The sequence below is a fragment of the Labrus bergylta genome, chromosome 18, assembly GCF_963930695.1.
Source record: "Labrus bergylta chromosome 18, fLabBer1.1, whole genome shotgun sequence".
NCBI lineage: Eukaryota > Metazoa > Chordata > Actinopteri > Labriformes > Labridae > Labrus > Labrus bergylta.
In genome coordinates, this window is record NC_089212.1 from 16,409,736 (window position 1) to 16,430,940 (window position 21,205).

The 21,205-nt window shown below is 39.8% G+C and overlaps 1 long non-coding RNA gene across 1 annotated transcript in view; it reads left to right on the plus strand.

Moving 5' to 3' along the window:
* Positions 1–95: 95 nt before the first annotated feature.
* LOC136183244 (uncharacterized) overlaps positions 96–21,205 on the plus strand; it is a 31,277-nt gene continuing 10,167 nt past the window's right edge. The window contains exon 1 of the long non-coding RNA XR_010669076.1: positions 96–322. This is a non-coding gene — a long non-coding RNA (uncharacterized lncRNA). The remainder of the gene's footprint in view (positions 323–21,205) is intronic.

Below are 21,205 nucleotides of genomic sequence, written 5' to 3' on the forward strand. Positions count from 1 at the left end.
GTCACCAGAGAGCAAACATGAACAATGATTCTCTGTTGCTGCGTCAGTCTGGCTCTGGCTGAGATTTATTTGTTGTGCTCTCATCATGACAGATGGCACTTAAAAACAGCCATCTTTGATATGAAAGATATAAATGCACAGCAACCTGAAAGTCAAATCAGATTGTAGTATTTATCTATTCATACTGTGGACTTCTACTGATTGTGCTGTATGCAGTATAGAAGAGTTGAATGAACCTTTTCTTCATACTTTGATCGTTTGAATCATTTGAGGAACAATCAAACGGGCATAAGGACACACCCATGGCTGGATCAATCTGTTGGTGAGCACCAGGGCAAAACTGCTGTGCCTCTTTTGAATATGTGCCCAGTCATGTCCCATTGTAGAACAGGAAACAAAGCAGACTATAGATGCAGTTTCATTATTTGCATAGAGACTAACCAGTGCTCCTATTCTGAAATACAACAACCGAACATCTGGTTTTACAGTCTGTTATGGTAGATTTGAGTTAACATCAATTCATTTATGAATGTGTAAACTGTGAGCACAAAATTAGTTAAAGATATTAAGGACTAATACTATATTGTAAGGCAAATAAAGTTGCCCTATACTTGATATATTTTACTTTGATGTAGTTTATCAAACTACAGCTAGCTTCTCTGTGAGACTGCACATAGGCTATGATGAAGTTTTTAGCTAAACACTGAAATTAGCATGCTAACATGGTCAAGATCAAATAGTGAGTTGGTTCTTGTAATTTACAAACTATACTGTGTTTACTATATGCTATTAATTTCTTAGCTAAACATTTTCAGCATTCTTGTGTGGTTAAAGTGCTAATGCTAGCATATGGATGTTCAGCAGGTGTTTACTATTTTTACAGCTATGCTTTTTTTATTTTTTAGCTTAATGCAAAAATTGGCATGCTAACATTGTTAAAGTGCAGATGCCAGCAAGATGTTTATTATGTTTCTTCGTCTAGATTTACCTTTATCACTGTAGCTAATTTGATAATTAGCTCCAGACACAGAGTTCTGCTCCGGTTGATGAAAGAATCATTTGTTTTATTAATACTTTCAATTTCTAATTCCTTTCAATAGTTATTGAGATGTTTTGGTTCTGGATTAAAGTTGATTTCCATCTGACTGACATTTCAGTTAATTACATGGCTTGAAATGTGCGACACAGGGAGTCTAAGACATTGTTGTGTCTTTAACCAGTTGGTAATCCAGCCATGAACACAATGCAAATATACATCTCAACATTATGAAACTTCCTTTAACAGCTCTAACCTCCTGAAATTATTGGTACATAAGAATCTCCGTTGGGAGCCGAAGTCAAAGACTCAGAAACGGGACATTTTTACTAGTATCGTTGCACTTTGAGATGAGTCAGCATTTTGCCAACACCAATCGAAACTTCTTGAACACTAGCCCACCAAAATCTCCCTCACACTGCAGACCACAACGTTTTGCATACTCCAAACTGTGGAAGCTCCTGACCTAACTATGTAAATTAGAAAGATTTCATTGATTTATAGCATGGGTTGAATCTAAATTTGAGATTACAGTTAAAATGCCAAGTTGTTTAGTAAATGAGAATATCTATGTTCTAAAGATATTTTTTGATAGATAGTTTTAATTTGATGGTTGGTGATGATAAGCCTAATAAAATATGCACTGCCATTTTTCTGACCTGTTTACCATTTCACTTGTAGCCTTTGAATCATACACATCCTTAAACTGCATTCAATTGGGCTCTGTCTCAGCTATCCGCTTTTCTCAACAAATTGAACTTTCGTCTCCTCTCGCCGTGATCCGTATGCACATAATTGACAAGAGCCCCAGAAATAATTCCAGTAACAAGTGGGTCATTAACATTTGACCACAGGTGAAAAAACTGTGAGGAGAGAAAGCAGAGCTGGACAGAACCAGATTTTGATTCTCTTCATTATCAGCAGACAGAAAAGCCAAATGATCTCCAGATCAGTGTGTGCCTTTCCAGGTCCTGTAGCATTCCCGGCTCTCAGAGTGTAATGAGGTGGAGACAGTCCCTGCTGTTTGGGGAGTTATTTATAGTTATGTATTTAAATGATATACGGTGGAAAATATTCACTGAATACTGTAGTTTTTGTAAATAATGTGGCCCACTTCTATGTTTGTCGAGTGGACTGTCTTTTCATGTGACAAATGATGGCTGAAAAGCTTCCTCTGCTTAATTCAGAATGAGTAACTGTGGGTTTATGTCCAATTTTCATTTTATAATCACGAGAATTCATCCTTCTTTACAATGCGCCCTTTGTGAGAAAAAAAAGGGAATAAGGAGTGAAATGGCTGAACAGTTTTCAGACAAGCACAGAAGTCTGCAACACTTGTGCTAGAAGTGGATTGTAAATGCAGATTGTATGGTCACTAGGGGGCAGCAGAGACAAGCTGTGTTAAAGTATTGTCATGTGGATGGTGAACAGTCATGCCAGACTTTCCTGTCGCCAAATTGAGCACGCCCCCGTTTGGCTGAAACAAGCGCTTCGAAATATTAGGAAGTACTCCTTATAACACGAGTAGCATCATGACTAATGGCTGCTGCATAGCATTTTGTAATTTAAACTATTCAAAAAAATCACAATTTATAATATTAATTTTGTCTACAAAGAGCAAAGGATGGTAAATGAATAGCTTTGTGGCTTTGGGGGACAGCAGAGAGGATGAATGCGATAAACTGAGGGGCCGATGTTGTGCCACAAGTGGCCTTTCTAACTCAGACACTGCTGTGTTTAACAGATTGTGCAGTAGTCTGCCTCCGTGCATTATTCTTCACAAATTCACAAACATATTGATTGCGATTTTCAATAGTATCTAATAATATTTTGCGGAAAAGACTATAATATGGTTCTACTCCAGATCTGAACACTGACACTAAAGCATAAACATGACTCCTTCATTTTCATCATTTTATAACAGTGACGATCCAACTCAGGTAATACCGTTGAAATACACTGAATGAAGTGATGACACTTGACTGCAAGTTTTGGTTTGTTCAGTTTGATGGAGCCACACTTTAAAGACTTCTGTAAACCTATAGCGCTTATTTATTTCTAATGTTACGAATCAATACTTCTCTTTGAACAGGAAAGTCATAAGTTATCTGATGTATTGGTCTGTCATTTGATTTGGGCTCCAAGCTTCATTAAACACTTTCTTAACATAAGCTTTTGAATCACCACAGGAACCTGGAATTTCAGATTAGTGCTATTCATTTTAGATAGACTGCTTGGGCCTAAAAGTGGTCGGAGATGCTAGTAAAGGCCAGAGTACAAGGTTTGGTTTGCTCTCATCCCCTGTCTCCTGAAATTGTTGATATGGCTAACACGATAGCAAATAGTAAGTTATTTACCTCATGCTAAACAGAATTAGCATTTCATTTTAGTGCAGTCTAATTAAATCCCAGGAGCTACGCATTGAGCTTGTAAGAGAAAAGTCATAAAAAATGATGAATAACATTTTCTACAAACTATTTATTAGAAAAGCAGCTTGGTAGATGTGATAAGGATAGCATGTCTCCCAACTGAACGCTTATAACTATACAATAACAAATGACCAATGTCCTGCTCAAACAAATCCATTCAGACAGCAATATTAAGCATGTATAGGATGCTTAATGATCTAAATCTCCTGCTTAACTTTTGTCTGTCTGTGTTTAACTTGAGTTTCTGGAAAGCTTATTAATCTATCTTTGATATAGACTCCATGATTTTTCAAATGTTGGGAATGAAGCTAGTTAGGCAGATGTCCTCTGTGAGGGAATATGCAAATTCCCCCAAAACTTTCATTTTTTTATGACAAAGTATTTTTTTTTTTTTTTTTGCCAACACAAACAAGACTAACTGGAGGAAAATAATTTTACATGCACTGTGTTAATGCCATTCAAGGCTTCCACTTTGTCTGAAAACAAAATGATCAAAAGAGATTCCTGTCACAGTCTTTCTCAGTACTCTGTGTATTATGAGTTTAATCAAGGGAGATGCCACAAGTGATTAAAGAGTGTTGCATTGACCTTGTCAATTACATCCGTTTACGTGGATGGAGTCCTATAAATAGCCAGCCCCCGGGGTTTGTCCCAAGGGAGCTGTAGATGAAGCCTGGACACATGTTGGTGGTGGTGTGCTAGAGGGGTGAAATATAACTGACAGCAGAGAAACAAAACATTTTGTTCTTCAATAGAAGAGTCTAAAGCTTTGTAAAGACGCTTGGGTTTGGGAAATGATTTATTTTATTCTTTTTCTAATTGCAAATTATGCTGTAATAAATATGTTCCAATACAGTACCAGACATTGCTACCAGACTGGTTTTCAGTTACAAGGTATTCTGGATCATTTATACTACAGTAAAACTCCTACGGTCCGCAGGAACTCTTTCATAGTTCTAGGAACTGTAGGAACCCTCCCCCTTTTTTATTGATTCAGCACCACAGGAACTATGAACTATTTTAGTCCCTAGAACCCTGTTTAAAGGAACCTTTTTAACCCCTGTTCAAAATAGGTACCATGGTGGTGCGAATACAGACAGAGAAAAAGTCCCCATGGGTGTGTAGTTCCCAGGAACACCCTACTGGATAGTACAGTGTCAAAAAGTCCCCAGAACTGTTAGGTTCAAAAACACCTATTGACACTATTTCTATCTAGAGTCATTTATAAAGATGTATTTTTGGGCCAGTTTTGCCTTTATCTGATAGGAAAACCGAAGAGAGACAGGAAATGTTGGGAGGATAGAGAGGGCTATGACACGCAGCGAGGGGCAGAGGTCGGATTCGAACCCACGGCCGCTGCAATGAGGACCCTCTGTGCATGGGGCGCATGACATATCCGCTAGGCTTTACAGCGCCCCGATCTCTTGAGGCATTTTATCAGATATTTTGCTGCATAATAGAACATCCCAACGCCAGGAAACAGAGCTTGATAATACAAACAGTAGGCTGTTGTACTGCAGCTGTGCAAGGAACAGCAAACCATCCCCCCTCTCACCCATAACATACTAAATTAATGCTGCACAAATAGCCCATCATAAAGGAAATTAAGCTTTATTAATCACATACCATCCAAGAGCTCCCTTTAGTAGCCTGCCATAGAAGGTTACCAGCCATTAAGGTAATTAGAGGCTCATTTAAATAAGTCACAGCTCTTGGACGAATGTTATAGGATAGGCTTAAGTTATACTTTTAATTTTCTCCTTTCCTGCATCTTTCTCTTGAGGTCCAAACACAATATAAACATACTAACATCCTAAGTGTCTCCCGGGTACACTTGGAAAGACGATGCTCACGTTGCCATCATCCCAACACCATAACATAACTGTCATAGCAATCATCTTAACGCTCATCTTCACCGCCATCATCGTCACAGCCATTATCCACTCTACTCTCTGGATTTCCACAGCTCTTAGCGTCTTTATCGCCTTTTGAGGCAAGGATGGTACAGTAAATGATGGGGACAATATCTCTTGTTAATGGTGGCAGGAGTGGATGATAGTGGGAACTGGAGAGCCCTTCGAAAACACAACAAAGACTGTGTACAGAAAGGACTGCTCCATTTTTATTTTATATATTTCTTCAGCTGACTCCTTTAGAAATATAGAAGTGTTTTTGATCAAGTTTGGTTTAAAATAGGCTATTGGGATTACTAGTAAAGAAGGTTTGATACTTATCGCCACAAATTTAATTAATTGGCACCGGGGAATTTAGAAACCCACATGTGATGTAGTGATCTGATATCAAGTTGAGACTGTAATTTAGTTAGACATTTAAAAAGAGGAATACTGCGGTACTTCAGTTGTTCTCAGTACAGCAGGAATGGTAACGAACCAAAGTCCTGTTTTCAAAAGCAGGCTGGCTGTAGCTGGTTTCTGCTGGAAAAAGCATCATAAGTCATCTGAGACCCATAACCAAAACAAAAGCTGAAAGATGCTAAAAGGCTCCTTCAGCAAGCAGCTTTTCACATTTAACTGATAATAATAATAATATGACAATATCTGTTGGTTAAGCTTTCTCAAAACAAAAAATACTTAATAATAATATTTTTTTTCTGTCTGGAACAAAGTGTAATGAGATTCTGCCTTTAGCTTTTCTTTAGGTTTGACCTGCGTGACCAGAGTGCTTGTTCAGGCTTGCGCTCATTATATGAAACTGCCTCCACTTATTAATTCAGAGTTGCATGTAGAAAACAAGTACTAAGAAATCAGGCTTCATTCCATTTGTTCAACTCTCAGCCATGGGTTGTGCTGTTCTCATTTAAACAGCAAGCTCTAAGTTTAGTTCACACATATCAAAGTGAACAAATTCACATGCATAGTTCCCGATTTTTAATTTTGAACTTAGTTCATAGCCTGAAAAGTGTCGTTCACCTTCATTTAGTCTATTTTTAGCTGCACTAAACTATTCTTTTTCAGTAGAGCCTCCTCTACTCCCATCTGTTCTTTTAGTCATCGTACTATAAACTATTAGAATTTCTTAGTTTTCAAGTTTTCTAAGTATCCAACAATTTCTTTCGTACAGATAATTTGTCGGGATTTTTTTTAAACAACATAATATATATCACCAAATGCCGGTTTAAAGAACAGCAGTAAACCAGAGCTATACTGTTAGTTGTGTGAATGCTTGCATGGCAGGTGTTAAATGTGCTGCTGCCTGGAATATCTTGCACCAGTTGTGACTTACTGTGTTGTGATTGTGTTGTACAGCAGTGTAATTCAAACTTGACTTTGATTAATGCTGACAAGCACATTTTTTACTGCATATTTAATGTATCTGGGTTGTTAAAGGACAAAACGTCTCTCTGGTTGGTCCATCAAGTAGATATCATCGGGTGAAATTGTTTTGTCTTCACATCCCATTATCCCAAACACAGACACAAACACGCAGATCTGTCCTGCTGTTTTTATTACAGCAGAATACAAACAGCCGTTCAAGCTAATCTTCTCCATATTTTGTAAAATGTTCTCACAGTTACTTTGGAGAGGAACACTATAGGAATAAAAAAGTCTTTCTTTGCCTTCAGACTGTCCTGCTGCTGTTTTGAGACCACAAAGACAGAGCGACACTTTGGAGAGCCTGCTTTGCATTTGATCGACCTCTCACTCTTTCATCAGCAGCGATGAGAACTTCTCCTCAGCCACGATTAGAGGAGCATGTAGAGAGATGTAAATTTAGACAAGATCATAGAGAAAGCTGCAAGGCTTAACCAGCCAGAAGTTAGATGGATAAATCAGGTCAAACAGAACAGGGGACACAAGCCGCAGGAAACATCGGCGCAAAATCTCCTTTCAAAATAAAAGATCCATCTTTTTGAAAGAATCAACACTGTTATCCAGATGGAATTTGTAAATGTCAACCTTTATCTTCATATTAAGGGTGAGTTTGACGAGGCATATCCTTTTAAAATACAAAGGATCAAATTCCAAAAACGATTGTCTTTCTCAGAGGCAAATTCAGAATCTGTAGGAAAGGAATTACATAAATGGCATTAGAAGTGTTCTGGTTGGTATCTCAAAAAAGTATCGACCAACCATATTCAAGCAGGCTTTGGTATTGTAAAGGAAAACTGTGTTGGGAGCAAAAAAGTTGGAACTGATTGGCTGACATGCTATCCCAGAACCAACTGTCTTTTGCTTGACAACAATTCAGCTTTTGATTAATTTCTTTGAACAGATCTAAAGAAGAAGAGATAAAAATCCATTTGTATAGGATTTCTCCCAAAGTTCATGTCTCAAGTTGTATGTATGATTAGAAACAACCACCAGCCCAGGGAAAGAGCAATATTGGGCATGATTGGGCCAGACTGCATTGGTGAAGAAATGTCAATTTCTCAACTGATTTTTGTCCTGATTTTCAACACAATTGATAATCTGTCTTGTTCTGCTTGAGGTTTCTACCTGTTTAACGGCAGTTTTCCTTGCCACTGCTACTTCGCTAAATGTTGGTAGGTGCTGTGCTCTTGATGGATTGATGCTGGCTCTCTGTAAATAATAAAGCAAAGAGTACAGTCTAGACCTGCTAGCCAGGTGTCTTCAGACAACATTTGTTATGAATTGGCACTGTACTAATACAGGTTGATTGATAATTCCATTAGTTTAAGTCTTCCATAAGTTCTGAAGAGAAATGTATAACAGTATGTGTGATATGGAGTTCAGCATATAAGTTCAAGCAGGAAGACTGGTTATATTCTCTCACACATTCATTCAATTTTCTTCATTCAATTTAGCCACTCCCTCTAGCACTTCTACCAGCTCCCTGCTCTGGTGATCAGCTAATTATTGGCGTTTAGTCTTTAAGTTATAATCCAACCTGATTCTGCCACAACCTCTCTCAACCAATGATCCTGCTGCGGTCAAACTTTTAAATCTGTTCTCTCTCTTCCGCAGCCAGTTTGTCATTTCAGTGCGATCTCTGCGACCCTCCTCTTCCACCCCAGTCACCTCCATTCCAGCTCAGCAGAGCTAAGATTCAGCCTCAGAAACCCACTCCTCATCACACCCTGCATTCTTATATCACCAACATCACCACCAGTGTCTAGACTCCATATAGATAGGGTGTCCTATCCTCGTACTCGCTACCCCTCTGAGCCTAATTGCCAAGGACATTGCATATTTATATTTCTCTTAAACTGTTCAATAAATAATTGTTAACTCCTCCTTAATTCTCTCCTGATTGAAATATCTGGAAGTCTCACTGTCAACACATTTCATTGATACCGTGTCACTGGTAAAGAAACTGTCTTTCAAAAAACCGTTGTTCAAAAGCAACGTCTCTGGATTATTCAGGAAAACAGGGCAAAAATAACACTTAGTGCAGTTGTTTAGAAAGCAAAGATTAGCATGAAATATACAGAGTACGTGCTTTAGAAATCCTTGCATTTCTGACAATCTCCCAACAATTACCTCAGATTTCTCTGGGGGGGAAAAAATAATACGCCTTAGAAAAAAATGCAGACAGATTAGAGGCGGTGCTCAATTGGATCATGGTCAAATGCACATGCAAAATGGAGAAATTTGTCTACAGGCAGGCTTACAAAAAGCTTATTAATAATTAATAAATATTTACTTGGGTTTAAATGGAGCACTTGTTCCAGGGAAATTCCTCTGGAAACGAACAACTGCTTACCCAACAGAACTTTACTCAAATATTTGTCTCCGGCTTGCATTTATTTTGCACATAATTAGCACAGATTTACATATTTTTGAGCGAAATGTAAAGTGAATTACTGCAATTTAAATTGCGTTGCATTCCAATCCATTTAAATGTATAAGAGGCATCTGACTGAAGCAGGCATCTGAAGTAAATCAGCGCATAAAACACTTCAACTCACCCAGCTTGATACAACTACATTCAGAGAGAAAACATGTGTTTTGTGATTTAACTGCCCCTTTAACTTACAATTTGCCAACACCCCCATCTGCAGTGTCTGAACAAACCGATTACTGTGAGTGTTGCTTGCGGTGCCGTGATGGACAGCACTAAGATTTGCACAAGTTCGGTTTTGTTTCGGGTAAATTGCTGCTTTTACAAACATTCACACCTGGGAGGAGAACCCCTGTCTGCTTCTGTCGGCTGCTGAGCGGCTCCACTGGAGCATGTGAGTGCTAACTGTCTCTCTCATTCATTTTTCTAGTGCACACTTTTCATGAACTGACCTGCAAGCTCTGAACCAGGAGAGACTCAAGCTTTTCACAGCAGGGAAAATATTTATGGAGATCAAAACATCCTGAGTCAAATAATGAATTTTTAGGTGAATATAGAGATGAGATAAAGACACTAATACTAATTCTTCATAAATCCTGAACAGGTTCACGTGTGTGAGGTACAGTTGTGTAAACTGGACGCCCACTTTCTCTAACAAAACAGGAAATTGACAGATTTGGGTTTCAACCCAGGGAGCTTGAATGAATTGAATGCGGTGCAGAAAAATCCGACTAAAAAAAAACAACCAAACAAACAGGATTAGCAGCAAGCAGAGTTAATCCCATTTTATTGCAGATACCTCTCTGTGTGTGTGATCCCTGTTTGTGCTTGGATGTGTGAATATGTGTGTCCTTGTACAAAAGCATGTGTGTTCTTGTACAGATTCATGTGTGTTTCTGCACATGAGGATATGTACATGTGTGTTATGCATCGCTCAGGTTTGTAGGTGTTGTGTGGATAAAGGGATTCAGCAGCTATTTTTTTCATAGATTGAATAAATTACTGTGTTGGCAAGCATCTGTGTCTGTATGCATCTGAGTCTTATTCCAACTGCATGTGCATTTGTGTGTGTGTGTGTGTGTCAACTGGAAACACACCTCCTGCGCTGTAAATCAGCTCCCTGAGGTATCACCACCCCTCCGCTCTCCTCGCATGTTGTTTAGCCTCATTTTCAGCTAGCACATGTGAGCAAAGACACATGTGCTAGCAGGCATGTTAGTGTGATATGTAGGTGTATGCATAATGAGGAAGAAGAGAATAAATAACTACAAACACACAGAGTTAAATAATGTGTTTGATGAGGGGAAATGTGTACGTGTATGAATGTATCACTTCCTGTTGTTAAGTGCTAATTGACTGCATGTTTCTAAACCATTAGACTGTGTATTTCCATTGGCCAAGGGGCAATTAACTTATCAGACGAGAGCACACCCGCAGATGCACAGCCACATACACACCAACATAGATACTTGACAGTTTGATCAATGGATGTCTTACTGACCATAATGACTCAGTACGGCCCCCTCTCGATGCAGCACAGCGTGTGTCCGAATACAATAACCCTTTATCACAATCTCACATGGACACACACACACACACACACACACACACACTCACACATACATTAAAAAAAAGAAGCTAAAAGGCACATCAATCACAATCATAGCCACCTTTAAAGACAATACAGCTGAGGAGAGAAGGGAAATGGCATCTCCCTAATTACTGCCTCACTGTTGTTTACGCCGAAATATCACATATAAACACACATATCTAGTGCATACTTATACACACATTCAGACACACAACCACATAGTGGCACTAAGGGAGAGTGATGACGTTTCTTCAAAGAGAACTGGTTCTTGTTGTCGGCCCAGAAGAGCTCTTAGTGCCACAAATCTCTTCTGTTTCTTCTTCTCTTCTGCATGCAATTTATTTTCTCTCTTGTAAACACAACTCAACAGATTCATGGATTGGTTTTGCTACTCTCTTTCCCCTCTGAGTTTAAGCGATCTATCGATCTGGTGGATCTCTCCCAGTGACCCCCTGCTGAGTTTGGAGAGCCAGTCTTCCCCGGAGATTGGAAAAGCTAGACCGTCTCCCATTGATTAAAATGAGTCATCAACGCACCTTAAGAATGCATTTATTGTTCTCTGTAGTGTGTCAATGTGTGTGTATGTGTGTGTGTGTGTGTGTGTGTGTGTGTGTGGTTCATCAGCAGGGGGGTATCTCATTGATTGTGCAGTATTATTCTGTATGTCTGTATGTTCTTTTTTGGTCATACTTGTGAGGGCTTAATTATTGTAGCAATCTGTTGTTCCCAGCTGGTCCTCCCTGTTGGAAAAACACAGATTTGCGGGTTGCTTTGACGTTTTTTGGGAAGTATTCTTATTCTGCTTCTTTCTCAGAGATAGATCAATACCACTCTCATGGCTGTGTGTTAAGTACAGAGCTGAAGTCGGGAGGTGATTAGCCTAGCAAAAAGCCTGAAAGCAGGGAGATGCTTGACCCACAAATACATCTACTAAATCCTCTAAAGCCTACTACTCAACATGTTTTGATGTTTTATAAAAATGCTAACGGAAAAATGAATGTTCCTAGGTTTTGGTAGTAGTTCAGATGTTTATAATTGCTCAGAGTAACAGAACAATACAATACTCTCCCGCTTCATAAAACATACAATACAACTTTCAGTGTTTTTATTGTATTTTCCGGTCAAAATGCTCACATTATATGGTCTCAAAAAGTTGATACTGCTGACATATTGGTAATTCCCCTTTTGCACTTCCAATGTTTTGCCTCACAGGAAGACGGCCCTGGTTTTAATCCCAACCGGGGATTTTGCATCTTCTCTCATAGCTATTAGATGAGTTTTTCCAGATGCTCCGGGTCTTTCCTCCCTCTTCAAAATAACATGCATGTAAGCTATTAAATAATGCTTTGAGCACATGCTGCTCTTATTTATTTAAAAAAATGGGTCAAATACAGATGAGCAGTCTCGCAGAACATGTATACTTTTAAATAATGCAAGAGGAATCTGATTCCTACATGACAAAATATTTTAAAAAAAACAAGCCATGGGACTACTCCAAATTTGACTCTTAACCCTTAATGATAAAGTTCGGATGAGCAACCAAAAAGTAGTTGATGTTATTGTTGTTGTTGTTGCTCTGTTTGCCCCTATCTTTCTTTCTGCATCTCCCTCTATCCCAACTTCCCGCGCTCAGCACAGTTCGGCAGATGGTTCGGCAGATATTTATCATGAGTCAACCAATCATGAGGCTCTGCGCAAAGTTTCTGCTTCTTGAAGGAAGTTGGTCCTTCCCACTGTAACTTTGCTAAATCCTGCTTAGTCCTCATGATGGATTCATGTTAGGTCTTTGCAGATAATATAACAAAGAGTAAGGTTATAACCTGCGCTTTTGGGAATTGTCTTGAGATAACATTTGTTGCGAATTGGCGCTACACAAATACAGATTGATTGATTGATGTATGTAAAGGTAGGGTAATAGGGTTAATGGTTAATGAAAGCAATGCACTGCATACATTCTGTTGACCACTGGTGTAGGAAAGTGTCACCTCAGCTTTTATGGACATGACATTGAGAGATAACCCCCCCCCTCCCCACTCCCCAGTTGTCCTTCATTTTTACTGTCTCTGAAACAGCATGTGGTATTTGGTTCCAAAAGGCTATAATAAGCCACAGGAGTCTGTTTTTGAGTTATAGAAATAGAACAATAGAAGACTAATTTGTTTCTGTTTGCTTACAGTATGTTTCCCCCCCCTGCAGATGAACTTCCCTTTACAGCCACCAAGCCAAAAGAATCAAACAAGGCTGCAAAATAAAGACTTGAGTTAAAGTTACGGCTATTTAATGGTTACTGGATTTCGGTTTTCGGTTTGGTTACTCCCTCAGGATATAAGCACTGAGTCAGTTCCTCACAGGTTTAGCAGATCCAACATGTGTGCTGTAGTGTGAAAATGTTCATGCAGAGTTATCCTTTCTCTCTGGCCTGTGGGGACTTTGCCTACAGTCAGTATTGATTTTCTTAGACGAAGTCAGCTGCTGCTGTGTGTGGAAGGTTTCTATTGAATTTATTTACCCGCCTTTCTTCTTTTCTTCTTTCCCCTCATCTCTTTGTTATTTTTCCATCTGTTTCTTCCATCTTCCATTGAAGGCATCCTTCCTCTTTTCCTCTTTCTGCTGCCTTTGTGTCTCTTTTCCCCCCCTCACCTCTACTCCCTCCCTTTGTTCTGCTCTCTTCTTTCTGTCTGTCTCATTTCCATTCTGTTGCTGTCTCCCTCTCTTTCAGTCTGTTTCTCTCTCTCTCCTGTCTTGTGTTTTGTCCTCTGCAGCCGGCTTCCCCCTGCACAAACAGGACAGTAAATTTGCATTGCAGCAGAGTTCGTCATCACACTGCACTGCGAGAGAGTAGACGCTGCTGAAACGGGAGCGACCTGTTCCCCCTCTCACGCCGACGTTTCCTGCACTGCCTCTTCCTCCCTTCTTCACTCTTCATCTCGAGAGCTGCCGTCGACAGGCTGCAGGAGGATAATTGAGAGTTCTATAGATCGCATGGGGAACATCGATTTCCTCTACTGCTCTATTCTCCTCTTACTTTCAACGACACCTCCTCCTCTCCCCCTCCCCTCCTCACCTGTTTTTTTTTTGTTTTTTTTTGCTTCCCTCTGTCTCTCTCTCTGCCTGCCTGTCACTCTCCCTCTGTCGCCCCGGCTCTCTCGTTCCTTCTGTGATCACAAGTTGTAACTGCTGTGATTCACTGCATAGATAATTCCACCACCTCCTGATCTATCTGTCTGCTAATCTCTCTGCGTATCTCTCTTTCTGTCTGCCAGCCTTGTAGTGCATTGTTCGTTATTGTGACCAAGAAGACGAGAAACATGGTGAAACGAGAAAGAAGCTATAGAAAAAGAAGACGTGCAATTTCAGAAAATGTGAGTCGCTCTTGTAATAGTGAAAATAGGAGATGTTGAGGGAGTGTTGCTTTTTACCTTGACTATCTGGTCCTGTTTACACATACAACAATCTTCATCAACCTATCCTTCCAGTCATGGTTTTTAACCATATGGTGCAATCGAACATATTCATTTTTACTTTGACAGCAGCTCAATACAGATTCGAGCCAATGAAAGCCTTTAAATCTGTGGTTAAAACCCTCAGCAGCAGCAGCTTGTTGACAAAAGAAATAATCAAATGAGTTGTTTGTGTGGTGCATTATTTGCGTGTATCAAAAACATATTCAAGTAAGAAAACGTGTGTTTGAGGGGCGGCAGATAGCCTAGTGGTTATGTCGTGCACCCTACGTGCAGAGGCTATAGTAGTGGCCGTGGGTTCAAATCTGACCTCGGCTCTTTGCTGCACGTCACCCCCAACGCTCTCCTGCCAACAGGTCCAATCTCTTTTCAGCTGTCGTAACTTAAACAGGCAAAAATTGACCAAAAATGATCAGTGAAAAAAAAAAGAAAACACGTTTGATAAAAATAGGTAGAAATATGATAAAATATACAGTAACACAATATAACATACACAATATGTATTTATAGACTTACAAAAGCACGACACGAACTGAGAACTTTATGTAAAGTAAATGTAGATAACAATAATATGATTGACTGGAATAAGTGACAATAGGCGTTTTAAGACTGCAGGAACTTTTTCATAATTCTAGGAACTGTTGGAACCCTCCCCCTTTTTTAATTACTCTGCACAGAATATGACTTTAATTTTAGAACCCCGTTTAGAGGAACATTTTTAGCTTCAGAGTAGGTATGGCGGTGCGAATGCAGACAGAAGAACAGTCCCTTAGTCCTCTGTCTACATTTGCACCACCATGGTGCTGGGAGAGTACCTACTCTAAAGCAGGAATTACAAAGGTTCCTTTCAACAGGGTTCTAGGAACTAAAATAGTTCATAGTTCCTGAATGAATAAACAAGGAGGAGGGTTCCAACAGTTCCTAGAACTATAAGTTCCTGTGGTCCGAACACGCCTAATGTGTTCATCAAGAACATTCAGGGCTACAGTGACCTGCCAGGAATGTCCAGATGTTTTCCATATACGGGTTTTGAGGAGCTCTGTGCAGAGGAACAATAGGAAATACAAGTTGGAACTTAATGTGTGTTTGGTCAGAAGAGGAAGAGCAGGTTTGGTTGAGGAAAGCGTGAAAAAGTCCGACCAGAAGGAGGAAACCATAATGATATTGAAATGCATCTGACATAATGCATTTTGTGTATTGTTCACTTTTGAACCCTGCAGACTTCAGTTCTCATTTGTTTGTTCAATAAACATCCTTGCATCGAAGAAGGCCGTCTCTGAGAAATCATTTGACTCCCAATAATGAAACAATAAGTATCGCTAATAAGAGAAAGAAAGAGCATTGTGAAGCTACAGAAAGTTTAGCAAGTCAAAGACAAACACTCTTCTCCTTCATTAAATGTCAAATGTACTCCGCATTGCAAAGTGTATAAACACCAGAGCGAGGATGCACTGCAGATAAAGACAAAACAACACCAGGCTGTCACAGATAACCACATTAACATTTCAAGGCCAAAACATATAGAAATGCCAAATCTCAATGTTTACATTTTTTTTTAACTTATTTTCAACCTTGACTAGAGATTAAAGTAGAGAATAACAAAAAAAAGAGTCCTCTTAGCACCAGTAGAGGACTTTTTTTGTTATTGGTTTGTTAGCATTGATCTACCTTTCAACAATCTGCTTTTCTCCTGATATGGATTCGTTGGTGGAGCCTTGACTGGCTCACTTACGCTCAGTCATTTTGATCTTCTGCAGAGCAGCAAACACAAACAGCCGACCCTCAGCTTGTTCCTCCTCCCTCTACCTGGTTTCTGAACATTGAAAGTAATCACAGCGTTGAGTTGTTTTTGCGTCCAAGTGGGTGTGTTATTCGGATGTTCACACGAGTATTCAATAAGAAAGGTTCCTTTCATGTGGGAACACATTTGTTGACTCATGGTGTAGGTTTTGATGAATAGCTTCCTGTCGCTTTCTCTCATGAGTCCTGCTCAGAAAGGCACTGGATGATGTCAAAAATGCACTGTCACCCGGCCAAAAGTGAAACAGTTTTCCTTAGACTGTGAGAAGTTGACAATGTGTAGATAAAGGCTTTTCAGCCAGAGCTGGACAGGGGCCCGAGAACATGTCAACGATTATAGATATTGTGTCAGAGCTGCTGTTGAGTTGTTGTCACATGGCCTACAGTTTTAGCCGAGGTCTCTGCCTGGAACAGCAGAAAACTTGTCTCTCGTTGGAACATTCAGACTTTGTTACAGCAGCCGCAGAGCCCTCAATATTAAAGAAATAAGACATACATTTTTAAAACGCCATTTTAACACTTTTACGTCAACCCAGTTTTTATCTCATAATGGCACTTTTCCCAATAAAAAATTAATGACATGTCACATTTTCTGTAGTCACTTTTCATGACAGTGGAAAACGTGTGCCTCTCCTGGCTTTGTCAGCACAAGCAAGAACTGTGCTGCCAGCTAGCTAATCATCTTCTTTTGACTGAAAGAATCAAAACGATTATTTCTACACTTCCCATGTCTTACTCTCCTCATAGAATCAGAGGGAATCATGGATCCAAACACTGTTTAGATACCCTAGAATTAACTGGCCAGCCAGCACTGGTTACGTCTGCTCTTTCGTTTGAAGCTGGGAATTACTGAAGGTCAGAACCTAGCCGACCTAGTTAGCAACGAAGGCTACATGTAGGGTGTCAAAACTGCAATAACAGATTTTTTTCTTTTGGCCCCCTGAGGGCTGCAGAGACAAGTTGTAAACACATCACAAACATATCTTTAAAATTGATATAACTAAGTTGTTGGCAAACAGTAATGTTTTTTTTGTTTTTTTTACACACATCAGTTAGGGCTGCTGATATTTGATTTGAGCATGGAGGGAGATTTTTTTTGAGGAGCATCCTATAAACGGCATCCCGAACACATACTCGAAAAACGACGAAAGCTGGTTGCACATTGTCACATGTCTGTTCCCCCCCATATAAGGATCTGATTCATTAAGTGATGAAGGTGCTTACCTGATTGAAATACTGTTGACATGAAAAGAAGTTGAAGTGAGCCACACAGTCTTTCTTCTCCTGCTTCAGAGACAGCAGTCTTTTCTCTGGTGGTTGACCACAAAATCACCGTGATTGGCTGCTCCAAGACACGCGCATTGCACTGACCTGTTATGGCATGTGTTCGGTTAAAAGTTACAACCTTAGACTGTATGGATCAAACATGATGATGAGGACTGGTGTGTTCATGATCAATCTTAGACTTTCACCCTCTTTTTGTCTCTGGCCTTCACCCACTCTTTTTTTTAAAGATTTATTTTTTGTCCTCTCTCTGCCTTTAATGCATCACTCTTTAGGGATTATATCTCTTTAGCAGCTAAATTTGAAACTATGCTCATTAGCTTGTCGCTAATCGTTAAATTTCGTATAAAACTTTGTAAAGCCGGTGACTTTGTTGATTATAGTCTATGGTGGGGTGGGGGTTTCGATCCCCAGCTGTTTAATGTGTCAATGGGCAAGACACTCAACTCCAAATTGCTTCGGCTGCTTTGATTAGCTAATAGGCTACTGATGGACACTTTACGTAGCAGTCTCTGCCATCATTGTGACCTGCAGTGTAAAAGGGCTTTGACTAGTCAGAAGACTAGAAAAGTGCTATACATGCTCAGGTCTACACACCATTTACCAAATACTTTCATCAATACAAGCTGCAAACTGTAGCATCAGATGGTTGGTGATTTGTTATCATTAAGGCATTTTTTACTCTAGCTAGATTTTATTTTAGTAACCTAACATGAATGGGGACGAAAAAAAATGCCATCAGGACATTATCGTTTGAAATGAAAATATTTGCTACATTAAAAAAAACTACAGTGAATGTATGAAAATAAGAAGCCATTTCATATTAGAGGTTGAAGAAATCCTCAGTTTTAGATCTTGCTAGCTTTCTTAATCCATTTTTTATGATCATTTATCAATTTCATACATATAAGACATAAGCATAGGCTTTCCTAAGATTTTAAAAACATTATTTTCATATTATGTCTAAAAGTGATCAAAAAACATTGAACAACATCATTTTAAATTCCTAAAATGTATTATTTTCCCTCTCTCTTTCACACATTTGAAATGTAGCCACAGGATACAAGCATTTATAATATATATCTTTGTGCAGGATTGCTGTCGGACTTTGTTTTAATATCGTGGAGTAACACTTTCAAGAGCGTGTGTTAAACTGACATTTCAGGTGAGCAAAGAGAAACTTTCCTCCTTCAGCAGATCGATGTGAAAACAGCCTTCATGTGTCAAACTCTGCACATAAATCACTTTGCACAGTGGAGGTCAAACATCCAGATGAGGCATCAATAAGCAAAACACATTTGGGTGCAAGTGGACTAAATATTGAACTCAAGTTCCACAGTAGCAGCACTGACAATGCCTTACATTGTATGCTTTATAATAAACTTCAATATGCTTTCATTTCTTTGTAAAATGTTTTTTTTTTTTTTAAATAGAGGGTATCGAAAGTTTGAGGGAGCCTGGCATTCTTAAAATATATTCCTGATTTCTTTTCATGACAGCAGGAGGTAAAAACCCTTTGTGCTTTTTTTAAATTTCCCTCATTTTCAGTCAAGGTGTTGTTTATCTTTTTGCACCATGCTGTTTCAAAGTCATCCTCACTTAGCTTAGCTTTGTAGTTGTACAGTCTGACCTGTTGCGGGAGCACCGCGGCAGTCTCACCATCTGTTTCAACTTGAAAGGAGCTGCAGCGGAAGGCGGTCTAGTTTTGCCCGTTTCCATCTACAGTCGGAATACTGAGCGAAAATTTCTCTTTGAAATTGGTCAGAATTTTAACTCTCTGTCTTCACAGGGCGTGTGCTGACAAAGGGAATTTACAGTATTGAACAATGGCAATTAACAGAAGGCAGTGAGGAAGTCGAGAGGGCTGAGTGGGGGATGTCTAAGGAGAGATGAGAGACCCTTTACTTCTTCCTCGGTAAATCCTTGCTGATGGGCACAGAGGACTCTCTCCCTCTCCAAACATTTTTTTCCTCTCTCCCTCTCGGTTTTAATGAGCACACACACACATGCACACACCCCCACATGCCCGCACACACACACACACACACTATCTGGATTCCTCTGCCTGTGTTTGTGCCTTTCCCTCTCTTTTTACTGACACACATACACACACATGCGCTAAAGAGCAGAGATTGCCTCATTCTATCATCATTGGCCTTATTTTGAGTGAAGCGTGCACAAGCACATACTGCAGAAAAGCCTACGTCAGGAGGAGAGAGGCGTCTGGTTTCCATCAACAAAGCATTACATTACAAACCAAAGCACCGCCTCTCTTTGGTGTTAATCTAATGGCCCATTACCCCACCTGTCACCATGAGAAAATATGGAGGAAAAAGAATTCAACCTGACGCCCGTCTCCCACGCCTGAATGAGGATGAGCATCTTTCTGTCATTGATGTGTGCGAGTGTGTTTATGTGCACACATGAAGTGTGTGTCTGCATGCATGTGTGTTTCTGTTTTGGTGGGTTTGTGAGTGTGCGTACAGATGGGTATTGTTGATGCCTCGGCAAGCCCCACTATCTAAACAGTCTAAACAATGGTACTTTAAATATCCCCCTGATGCTCACACACACACACACACACACACACACACACACACACACACACAAACATCACACTCACTCCTGTACACACTGTTTGTGATCTGGCATGTGATCAGTGAGAACAAACCCCAGAGTGGACACAGTGACTGGGGGTGATAGCTCTTGTTTATACGCCACCAGAGTTGAATGTTTACCACAGTAACACACAGGTGTGTGCGTATATATATATATATATATATATATATATATATATATGCATGCATGTGTGTCAGTGTATGTATGTGTGTGTACATCTGGACCCACATGCATGCACCGTCCTCTTGTGGACTAACCCTAGGCTTTTGGTTGCCTGGCAACCAGATAGAGAAAACTTGTACCTTCAAAAAAAAAAGAAAAAGGATTTCACTTTCTCATTGACAACACCCAAAATAACCAAACCTGTGCAAACACACCAGCCAAACACATTACAGTAACACACACTCCCACGAACACACTTGCCCACACACTGTACAAAGCACACCCACTTATCACTGCTATGAAAAACCGGGATTAACTGCATTGTGACCTTTGTTTTGATCAGCTGTAAAATGTGTGTGGTAGCATCCTCAGCAACATCCAAAATAACCAAAGCTGTGCAAACACAAAGACACACACACACACACATACACACACACACATTAGACACACACATTTACATAATTCAAATAATATAAAAATGTAAATGAAGACACCCCGGTTAAGTGTGTATTAAATAATTTGCATGGATTTAAGTGGCCTTGCACATATACAATTGTTTCCTGTTTTTGTGTCTGAATCCCTGTAAGACAGCTACAGTGTATTCACAACCCCTGGTACACTGCTTAGCTGCTTTGAGACCCATTAAAAAAACAAAACACAAAAACAAAACATCCCCAACAAAATATGAAGGCTCATTTCTGCAACCCTTCTCGCAATCTCCTTCCTCGCTTTGTCTGTCGCTTCGCCCGCCACCTCTTGATCCCCCGACTTTCATCGAGAAAATAAATGCAATCCATTATCATTATAGACAAGACGAGATACAAGGACGAAGAGAATGAAATGCCTCGCATCGCTTCTTTTGACACATTCATCACATTTGTGATGAGCAGGATAGGCAGGCAGTGCGCCTCACTTCAGCGGCAGGAACACGAACAGGGAAGACTTTGGGACCGGAGAGGCTTGAAGTGACGCCCACGCTAATGTTCTAATCTTATTCCTGGGCCTATATTTGGATCCCACCCATGTAAATTTAGCTTCACGGATGCCTCGACACACCCAA